This window comes from Otolemur garnettii, unplaced genomic scaffold (assembly GCF_000181295.1).
Source record: "Otolemur garnettii isolate 467f Iridium unplaced genomic scaffold, OtoGar3 scaffold00016, whole genome shotgun sequence".
NCBI classification, from domain to species: Eukaryota; Metazoa; Chordata; class Mammalia; order Primates; family Galagidae; genus Otolemur; species Otolemur garnettii.
In genome coordinates, this window is record NW_003852411.1 from 1,513,182 (window position 1) to 1,522,093 (window position 8,912).

An 8,912-nucleotide genomic window follows, 5' to 3' on the forward strand; every position below is an offset into this window, starting at 1 on the left:
ATGCATTATGTATTTTCCAACAATTATCCTGTATATTTTATTGTAAAGCAGGCAGCCAGACCCGGGCAGTTAACAACAAGACAAATTTATTTACCCTTATCTTTTATATCCTAAATATCTGTAAAACTGTATGAGGGGAAAATATCTACTCATTTTTTTGTTGTTGAGATAGTCTCACTTTGTTGCCCTCAGTAGACGGCCATGGCATCATAGCTCATAGCTATCTCAAACTCTTGGGCCCAAGCAATATCTTGTTTCAAGCCTCCCCAGTAGCTGGGAGTACAGGCACCTGCCACAATGTCCAGCTATTTTTAGAGACAGGGTCTCCTAATCCATCTGCCTCAGCCTCTTAGAGTGCTAGAATTTTATGAATGAGCCACCACACCTGGCCAAATAATTTTTAGACATAATACTCAAACATTAGGAGGCTCTAGAACAGCAGTTCTCAACCTGTGCCTTGTGACCCCTTTGTAACAATGAAAACACATAGTGGCATTAGGAAGGTTGAGAACCACTGCTCTAGAATCATTTACCATCTCTGTTCACTGCATCAATCATGTATTACCCACTTAACAAAAAGTCTGATGTGTTTTCCATTGTAACAAAGTAGAAAATATTTTAATTCAAAGTATTACAGGAGGTACAGATGTTTGATTACCCAGATCCCTTTTCAATGCTTGAGTCAGGATTGTCAGTGTGCCCATTATCCAGACAACATTCACTGAGAACATGTTAGGTAGGTTTTCACCTATCCTCTTTTCTCTCCTCTCCCCATTTGAGTTACTAGACATCAGCCTAGGCAAAGAATTTATGAAAAAGACCCAATGCCAATCAAAACAACAACAACAAAAAGATTTGATTAAATTAAGAAGCTATACACAGCAGAACAACCTACCCAAGTGAGAATATTCATAAACTATATCCAATAAAGGGCTAATCACTAGAATCCATAAAGAATTCAAACAAATCAGTAAAAATACCTCAAACAACCCCATCGATAAGTGGGCAAAAAAACATGAACAGAAACTTTTGAAAAGATAAATGACCAATAAACATGAAGAAATGTTTAATGTCACTAATCAGGTAAATGCAAATTAAAACCAACATGAGATCAATGTATACAGTTATGGCTATATAAGAAAAAGCTTACCCCTGTTATAAGGGCTTTTATTAAAATTTCCCAATGATAGATGCTGGCATGGATGCCAAGAGAAAGGAACATTCATACACTATTGGTAGAACTGCAAGTTAGGAAAACCTCTACGGAAAATAGTAGGTGATAGAATCAGGGATACCTGCCCAAATAGACCTGCCCTACCCAGGTGGGACTGACCCCACCCCCCTCCCCAGCAGGCTCAGGTTTATGACTCACCCAAGAAAAGATAAAAATCATGTCCCACCCAGGAAGGGTCAGACTCACATCCCTCCCAGGAAATAGGAATACTTCCAATTGCTGCCCTCCCTGACCCTTTAAATCACATCCTCCATAACTCACCTGCAGAATTCCTTTCCTGATTTCACCTCACCTGCATCTAAGATGAATAAAAGACACGGACCACATTCACTGGGCCTCTATTTTCTGTTCGTCTCCTGCCTCGGAATCATCTTTCATCTTTGGGTCTATAACCTCTCAGTCCGGAGATTCCTCAAAGAACTAAAAGACCTAATATTTGACCCAGCAATTCCACTACTAGGTGTTTTCCCAAGGGAAAGAAATCATTTCATCAAGAAGACAGCTGCACTCAAATGTTAAATGTAGCACAATTCACAGTTAAAAAGATGTGGAATCAACCCAAATGCCCATTAATTCGTGAGTGGATTAACAAAATGTGGTACATATATAACACAGAATACTAGTCAGCTATGAAAAAAGATGACTTAACGCCATCTGTAATAATTTGGAGGAACTGGAGATCATCCTAAGTGAAGTATCTAGAGAAAAAACACCACATGTTCTCACTATTAAGTTGGAACTAACCGAGAGGAAAATACAGCAAGTATAAATCTAACTTTTAGAATTGTTGCTGGAATTTCTGTGCTGAGTCCTTGGGTCTCAGGGTTCAAAGAGTGAAGCCACAGCCATGTAAACAAGGAGTAGTGCATCGTTTATTGATATTATCAGGAGAAAGACCAAGAAGCTGATAAGAGGAGGAAGCAAAAGAGGGGGAACAGAACCTCTGGCAGTGGAGAGGGGAATCCAAGTAGGAAGCCCCCCAAGTCTTCAGTCTAAGAGGTTTAAATACTATCCTGCAGGAAGGGGGTTTGGAGGAAGCATGCCACAATTGGCCAGAGGTCTGCTGGCAGAAAATGATCCTAAAACTGGCACAGGAATGTGGTCCTCACAGTTTTTGCCTCAGGCAAAGGATTAGGATGTACCTCCCTACTCAGAACCTCTCTTTGTTCAGGACCTTTCTAGAGTCCACTGAGTGTGGCCTGGAAAGGGCAGCCTGTTCATGCCTAGAGATGGGGGTCTGATTTCTGAGCTTACCCAGGCCTAGAGAGTGGAGGAGGTCCCTGTCCAGCCCTGAGTGGGGGAACCCTGTATCAATCCTCCCACTCCAAAAAGAAGCTCTAACTGCTGTTAGGGAAAAAGGGACGCCGACCGCTCCAAACTGCTTCCTGCTGAATATGGACGATGATAAAGGGGGCAGTTAGAGGTTCCTTGGAGGAGGATGATCCAGGGGTCCACGGTAAGTAAAAATCTGCATTGATGATGGTCCCGAGTAAGCTTATGATACCCAGGAGAATAGCAGTTACAGCAGGACATAAAATGTGAAGTACATTGGATGCAAAAGTAATTCCAAAGTAAGAATTCCTCCACAATAACTAAGGCTCTTAACCAACTTGAATTAGGTAACCAGGAGAACAATAAGTTAAAATAGTACATTCCTTTAAATTCTGTATATCTAAATAATTAATAGATGCTTGGTTTTCTAAGACAATTTCTCAAGTGACTATGTTCTATGTTGAGGGTGTTAATAGCTTCTGGGGTGGCATTCAAGGCTTTTGCTATGGCAGGAGCTTGTTGACTCATTTAATTACCATAGCTGGCATTATAAATACAGGCAAGGAGATATACTTGGCTGGGCGGAAGAGGAGGGGGAAAAAAAAAAACCTAGTGCTCTTCTGAGAGGCTAAAATTTGGGACCTGCCAGGTCCTTTTAGTTCTAGTATTCAAGTCCTGTGACAAGGCCCTCCAGGGACAGTAGCCAGAACATAAGAAAAACCTACTGCCCACACAGCGGAAACCAACCCTTAGGAATCCTGGTACGCATATTGGCATAAGATATTGTTACCAGAATTTCTTCAGTAGGTCCTTGGTCCCGGGCATTCAAAGAATGAAACCACAGATGAGTGGTAAGATAGGATTTATTAGACAGGGATATAGAAAGTATTAAAGCACCAGAGTTTCTGGCAAAAGAGAAGACCCAAGTTGGAAGTCCCTCCCCTGGGCCCTTTGTCTAAGGGTGTACATTGTCTGAAGAATTATATTTTGGCTAGGATTTGGGGGGTGGAAAAATATCCTCTCAAAGTTGAATGCAGTTCCTCCCCTGGGGCAAGGTTGTTAGTCTTTGCTGTTTTTGGTTGCAGGGAAAGGATTAGGGTGCGTGCTCCCTACTCAGTGAACATCTGTCCTTAATTGGAGAAGGAACAGGATCTTATCCCATATTCACATAATTTTTCTGTTCCTGCTTGAACCAGTGTATCTCTTAAGAGTGGAGTTAAGACTTTTAGCCATGACTAGAAAGACACTGAGAATAGCCAATTGCCCCGACTGTAAGAGTTGAGAGAAAATTTGGTAACTGGCCTTCCAGACAACCCCCTTGATAGTTAAAGACTTGGGGGTCAAGAATCCAGGACTTGAGAGAAGCACAGGTAGGAGAAAGCTCGTCTCCTGGTCGTCCTTGGTCAAGCACACCTGGGGCTCTCAGGCAATAATCAAGCTCAGGGGCCAAAGGAGTCCCCAGTCCCTGAGGCCTTCACCTCTGGGAACAGGCTGATCTCCGCAGTTACCCTACACATTGGACGAGGCTTGCCTGCCAGGCTGCACCATTCAACCCGAACGACTCTTTTTTCCTTCTCTCTTTTTCCTGGTTTAATAGAAAACCAATGTGGCTTCTGTTAGGAGGTTTTCCCAATTAGAGACAGGGCCTAGAGCGAATTTTAGAAGTTCCTCCTAATGTCTGGAGCCATTTGAGTAATGAATTTACACATTAAAATAATTCTGCCCTCTGAAGAGTCAGGCGTAAATTGGGTAATCTTTAATGCCTTTCTAGGTTACTTAAGAAAAGCTGTGGGATTTTTGTCCTTCTGAGTGACAGAAGGCAGCTGAGAACAATTCTCACTGTCCTGTTTAGGGTCTTCACAGGTGCCTGTCTCTCCTTCCCAGGGCTCCTGGTCTTTTTTGGAGGACATATTATTATGAACCACAAGTCACTCTACCATCTAGCCTTTAAGTCTCCCTTCCTTTTAAATGAGATGAGAAAATTTCACTCTCAAATATGACTACTCAGTATTAAGAATATTTTCAATTAAAAGGTGATTCAAGATCACAAAGTATTTGGCTTTTTTTGTTTTGTTTTTTGCTCTTGAGACAGTCTCACTTTGTTGCTCTCAGTACAGTGCCATAGCTCAAAGCAACCTCAAACTCTTGGGGTCAAGTGATCCTCTTGTCCAACACCCAGATATTTTTAGAGACAGGATCTCACTCTTGCTCAAGCTGGTCTCAAACTTCCAAGCTCAAGCAATCCACCCAATCTGGGCCTCCAAGAGGGCTGGGACCACAGGCGTGAGCCACCATACCCCACCCCGACAGGAAAGTATTTAAGGGACTTCCCTTTGTCTACACAAAACCAGACTGACCTAACCGAAAGGGCAACTGACTTTCCACCCTCCAAATGCTGGCGGACCTGGCCCAAATTATTTAAAACATAATACCTGTCCCTCAGGTTAATTTACAAGTCTGTTCCTTTCCCCATTTATCAGGTACCAGCCCCAACATGCTATGGGTTTCCTTCCAGTGGCTTGGTGGGGCAGGAGACCATTGGAAAATAGGAAATAGGCAAGAGAAAAAGAAATAGTTTTTAAAGCAGCAGGGATTCAGGAGGTGGCATACCTATCTTCGTGAGGTTTCCAGTATGCTGCCCCAAATACCAGGCTAGCTCTGTATTTATTTCATATATCAGTGTTTCAATCATAAATCTCATGAAAGCAAGGCAACAATCCCATCATGGTTCTTACTGTGCTTGCATTTCTTTAACAAAACTATTTCTTTAACTATATTAGTTGTATGGATTTACTTATTACTTTTATTATTTTAAGGTATTTATGATCTTTATACACACAGTTTGGATAGTCAAAAAGTCCAGGAGCAGGATGTCAGAGAAATACCCTAATTAGACCAAGCTCACAAATCATGCAAGTGATTTTTTTTTTTTTTAATACCCTGAGAGGCTTATGTCCAGACAGACTCCTCTGGCCAAATCAAGGTGACAGAAGAACAGGTATTTCATCTCCTCATCTGGTCCAGAGCAATTCTTGTTGCATTCAACAAAATTTAAACATTCTACATTCCCAACTCCCCCAATCACTCTCCTGGAGAGAGCAGGCAGCCATGCCAGAGCAGAAAGCCTCAGCTCAGCCGCAGAGGTGGCAGAGCCCCGCAGGGGGTGGGGGAAGTTCCAGCAGGACAGCTTTCAGAATGTTAACGAGGCAGTTGGTGCAGTTCTTACGCAGTGCTCTGCACTGAAATTAAGGTTCCTCTCAAATCACTTATCTCCTTTTTCTGTTTTCCTTTTGTCCATCCTCTGTAATCATATTCCTAACTCCTACTTACAACTAATAACTGAACATTGGCGTCAATCTTGTAAAACCATTACTAACAATGCAAGCACAACAAGCTATGACTCTTAAGAATTCCCCCGTGCACCCTGTACCATTCATTCATCCTCTCGCAACCTATACCCTACAATTCCTCCTCTCCCTTCTAAAAGGCAAGTTCAAAGGTATCCTTGAGACACAGGGTAATCACACTCGTGATTCTTCACAGGTGTGGAGCACTTGGAACCATACATCTCTATGAATCTGCCCCAATTGTGAGTCAATCTTTCTGCAAAGTTTCTTGGAAAATACAAGTTTCTCTTCACCTCTCTACTTTTATTTAAGGTCAATATTTAATCAATAACTTTACTTCTCTCTACAAGAAGTCAGAAAGGCTGTCTGAACTTTGGGGAGACTTTTACACATCAGAATTAACAGGTAAATTTTCCCAAAGCACTTTCAATTTGTTTTACTTTAGGTAAAGGAAAAGGGGTACATAACTCAAGCAGTTTGGTCAAGGAAGTCTCTGGCATTGGCCCTTTTGGGCTTCTTCTCTCCTTCCCTTAAAGGTGCTGAAGAGCACAGCGGAGGCACAGTTAGGGAGTGAAGATAAGGCAGCCCCTTGGGAATTTCTGACTAGCCCAAGAGACCACCACCAGCTAGATTGGCTTATTTTGCTAAAGGGAAAAACAGCCCAACTGTGAGGTACTTCCAGGTGTCCTCTGGTGGCTGTTGCTGGCTATAGAGAATGGCATTACCCTTGGGCGTCAGTAACAGGAAAATTAGGCATTCCCTTCTTAGAGGCTCTAATACTGGTAAAATGCATCCAAGCTTCCTAGTGGGGAACCAGAAGTTGAGGAGGAATTCTCCACTTATGAGAGAAGACACAAATGAGATTTAAGGAGACCACTGACTGGCAGTGAAAGATTGGCATCTGGCCTTTTTCCCTTTTCCCCTTGCTCCAGACATGGGGCAGAATTAGAGATCTGGCCAGAGACACAGGTGTGCTGGAGCTCTAACCAGATGGAGAGCTAGAGATCTGACCAGAAAAACTGACCCAGACTGAGAACTAGAAATCCCCATCCCACCGCCCTCCACTACCACTCCCCATGGGCTCCAAGGCCCCACACTTGCTCGAGCCATGGGGCATCACCCCCTCCCCACCATGGGCTGCACAAGTCCACTCATCCCAACCACAGATGGGTCCCTCTATGCACTGGAAGTAAAAACACATAATAAATGATAGAATCAGATTACTCACCTGCCCAGGTAAAACCCGCCCACCCAAGAAGGATCGAGTACAGGACCCTCCCAGGAAACAGTGTACAGACCAATCCCTGCTTCTCTGACCCTTTCCCACCCACCTGCCCAGGAAAGACTAAGTGTATGACCCTCCCAGGAAATACTGAATGGACCAATCCTTGCCTCTCTGACCCCGTAAAAACCCCACCTGCCATAGCCCATTTGTGGATTTCTTCCTAGTCAGGAATCTCACATCTGCACCCAGGTGGAATGAAAGCCACTTTGATTACACAAACCGGGACTTCACCTCTTTCGTCTCATGCCTCAGAATCATCTTTTACATTTTGGGCCCATAACCTTTCAGTGAAAATAAGATGGAATCTGTCAGGCTAGGGCAGATGTGATACAGCCAGTCTGGTCCCTTTAGATCCTATCTGACCTTCACTCCCTGTCCCCGTTCTTACAGTTTGATAAATTTAGCTCCCACCCTAAAGAAGCCTATTTTGAGTAGGTTAGGTGGATTGATTTAGGAGATTAACCTTTAAATTGAGAATGTTATTTACGAGTCATGGGTTCTGCTGATTATTGTTCATAAGGGTTAACATGGCCTTCACTTTGAACTCAAATGTATAGAACTGTGGTGTTAGAAACGGCAGATCAGGACAGTCTTGGAGAGGCTACTCTCATTGTTCTGCAGAATCCCGGCCTTCTGACAAAGTGGTGGCACTATCCCCATCTTTGTGTATTGGCTGACAGTGACAGATGGCCAGACTCTTCATCCAGTAACCCAAAGAGCCCCCTCATTCCAACCATGGAGTCATCCCTCTGTGTTGGATGAGTCTACTGAGGTGCATGACACCCCCCCACACACATAGTAAATCACTTGCCCAGATTTACTCGTTTTACAAGCATAGCCATTTTCACCCACTAGGTTCCTCCATTCACCAGCAATAGAGGGAAAGGTTTGGCTTGACTCAGGGGCTCTACCAGAGTTACTTACTGCTAAGCCTCATTGGATCTGAGTATCTGTTTAACTTACAGAGAATGAGATTTCCATCCATTTTTCCCCAGTCTTATTCTACAGTTGTACAGTCTTTTCCCCAAATTCCTAGTAAATTCTGGGCTTGGACTATTGATTTAGCCATTGCAATTGTTGAGAAGGCATTCCAGTAAGGCGTTCCCTAGAATGTCCCATCCATACTCCTTTATGAACAAGGCTTTTTACTCATAGTGCCATGTTTCCACTCCTTTTCCTTTTTCCCACCTAAGACTGATAAGCACCACATTTTCTACCTTCTTTCCTTCCAGAAACATCAGCAAGGCGACTACTGCCAAAATCAGGGTTGAAAGAAGTGGAGTTGAGAGACATTTTATCACAGTGGTGGGTTGGCCACCTAGAGACAATTTCAACACCATAATGGCAGTTTAAACAGACATTTTAGGTACCATAGAGGCAGGTTAAACATCCTCTTCAGTAAAAACCTTTGCAGCAGGTTAGTCACAACCAGCTGAAGTCTTAGCAAAACGTAGCACACCTTCAAACCTTTCCATTTATACTACTAGACCAGAAAACTAAGTAGAGCACCTAGGGTAGTTTTTTTGGCCTTTCCTCATTTTTAAAGGTTTTTTTTCTTCTTTATCATTTATTGAAGGGGTTTTTTGCCTTTCCTCATTTTTAAGGTTTTTTCTTATCATTTATTGAAGAAGGAGCTGAACTATAACAGAGTATCATCCGGAAGTCTAAAACTTCCAAGAGGGCTCAAAATGTGGAGTGATCAGTTCTTGTAAGCATTTCTTAAATGAGCCATCTTTTATTTTTATTCTCTTTTTTTTTTTTTTTTTTTTTTTTT